General features: G+C 32.5%; 1 non-coding gene across 1 annotated transcript; it reads right to left on the bottom strand.

Annotated features, from left to right (window-relative positions):
* Nucleotides 1-2,102: 2,102 nt before the first annotated feature.
* LOC116545045 lies at nucleotides 2,103-2,208 on the bottom strand. Its single transcript, XR_004266164.1, has one exon. It is a non-coding gene; the product is annotated as a U6 spliceosomal RNA (small nuclear RNA).
* Between the last annotated feature and the right edge of the window lie 417 nt (nucleotides 2,209-2,625).

Here is a 2,625-nt window from a genome sequence, read left to right as displayed (position 1 = left end):
CTAGCAATTGCTGGAGGTTAACAGCTGCTGGCTATTATACCAAAAGAGGCAAACAACTGAACAGATCAGAGAAAGAGACAAAGAAAGCACTACTAAAGGCACTGAAATTCCAGTTTGAGAGAAAATGTGCCCAATGCTGTGCCTCCCTCAGGAGCAACATCAGAGGCCACACATTGTGGAGGAAATAGACTTCACTATATAGTCAGGCCATTAAACAAATAAACAATTAAACAACAGTAACATAATGAGGGGGACAGAAATGAGTATTGTGAGTGGCTAGAACAAGTTTTGAACAAAAAAATATGAGTCAAGCAGAGATAGAGAAAAGACACAGCCATACACCAGAAAAAAAGGCAAGCAAGAGAAATTGCATTTGTGAGTGTCAAGATGCCAGAAATAGTAGAAAAAACCTCAAAGTAATTTTTATCAATATGTTCAAAAACTAAAAGAAAACATGCTTAAAAAATAAAGCATGATGATAATTTCTTATCAATTTAAAAATACCAACAATGGATAAAAATTGTTTTTTCAAAAATTAATTAACCAAATGGAAATTCTGGGGTTGAAAAGTATAATAACAACAATAAGAAAATTTTGCTAGAGGGAATGAACAATAGATTTGCACTAGAAGAAGAAATAATCAAATAAACAGGGATTTCATCAACACCCTGACCTGTTTTACAAGAAATGCTAAAAGGAGTTCAATCTGAAATAAAGGACATTAATGAGCAATACGAAATTATCTGAAGGTACAAAACTCACTGGTAACAGTAAGTCCTCAAAAAATACAGAATATTTTAACATTGTAATTATGGTATGTAAACTACTTATATCTTAAGTAGAAACAGGAAAAGATGAACTGATTAAAAAATTACAATGGCTTTTCAAGACATAGATAGTATAATACGATACATAAATAACAGAAATCTTAAAAGCATAGAAGCAAAGTTAAAATGTAGAGGTTTTTATAGTTCTTTTTGCTTGATTGTGTATTTGTTTATGCAATCAGTGTGAAGTTTTCATCAGCATAAAATAATGGGTTATAAGATAGTATTTGCAAGCCTTGCAGTAACCTCAAATCTAAAAACATACAATCGATATACAAAAATTGAAGGGTGAGAAATTAAAACATATCACCAGAAAAAAATACTTTCACTGAAAAGGAGACAAGAAGCAAGAAAAGATGGGAGTGAAGATCACAAAACAACTAGAAAATAAATAACAAAATGGCAAACATAAGTCCTTACTTACCAATATTAACACTGAATGTAAATGAAACACCCTCTCCAATAAAAAGATATAGAGTGGTTGAATGGATTAAAAAAAAAAAAAAAAAGGAGCCAATGATCTGTTGCCTGTGAGAAACAAACTTCACTTATAACAATGCACAGACTGAAAATAAAGGCATGGGAAATGATATTTCATGATAATAGAAACCAAAAAAGAACAGGAGTAGCTATACTTATATCAGACTAAATAGATTTCAAGACAAAAATTGTTAAGTAGAGACAAAGAAAGTCATTATATAACAATAAAGGGATCAGTTGAGCAAGAGGATATAACAATTGTAAATATACATGCACCCAACACTGGAGCACCCAGATAAATAAAACAAATGTTTTTAGAGCTAAAGAGAGATAGACCGCAATATAATAATACCCGTAGATTTCAACACTCCACTTTCAGCATTAGACAGATCTTCCAGACAGAAAACCAACAAGGAAACATCAGACATAATTTGTGCTATAGACCAATGGACCTAATAGGTATTTACAGAATATTTCATCTGAAGGTTGCAGAAGACACATTCTTCTCGGCCGGGTGTGGTGGTTCACGCCAGTAATCCAAGCACTTTGGAGGCCAAGGTGGGCGGATCACCTGAGGTTGCAAGTTCAAGACCAAGGCTGGTCTTCACCAATATGGTGAAACCCCATCTTAAAAAATAAAAATAAAATAAAAAAATAAATAAAAGAAGACACATTCTTCTCCTCAGCACATACATCATTCTCAAGAACAGACCATATGTTAGGTCATGAAACAAGTCTCAAAACAGTCTAAGAAAACTGAAATAATATCAAGCATCTTTTCTTTCTTTTTTTTTTTTAAATATGGAACGCTTCACGAATTTGCATGTCATCCTTGCGCAGGGGCCATGCTAACTTCTCTGTATCGTTCCAATTTTAGTATATGTGCTGCCGAAGCGAGCACATCAAGCATCTTTTCTAACCATAATAGAGTAAAACTAGAAATCAGTAACAAGGGGAATTTTGGAAACTGTACAAACATATGGAAATTAAACAATATGCTACTAAATGACAAGTGGGTCAATAAAGAAATTAAGAAATAAATTGAAAATTTTCTTAAAACAAATGATAATGCACCAAAACCTATGGGATACAGCAAAAGCAGTACCAAGAGTAACATTTCCAGCAATAAGGGCTTACATCAAAAAGGAAGAAAAACTTCAAGTGAATGACCTAATGATGCATCTTAAAGAATTAAAAGGGCAAAAGCAAACAAACCAAATCCAAAATTAGTAGAACAAAAGAAATAACAAAGATCAGAGTAGAAATAAATAAAATTGAAATGAAGAAAACTATACAAAAGATCAATAAAAATGAAATG

Source organism: Sapajus apella, unplaced genomic scaffold, assembly GCF_009761245.1.
Source record: "Sapajus apella isolate SASKATOON/1434 unplaced genomic scaffold, GSC_monkey_1.0 scaffold243, whole genome shotgun sequence".
Taxonomy (NCBI): Eukaryota; Metazoa; Chordata; class Mammalia; order Primates; family Cebidae; genus Sapajus; species Sapajus apella.
The sequence above is the reverse complement of the archived record's forward strand: the minus strand, read 5'-3'. Positions and strand labels throughout refer to the sequence as shown.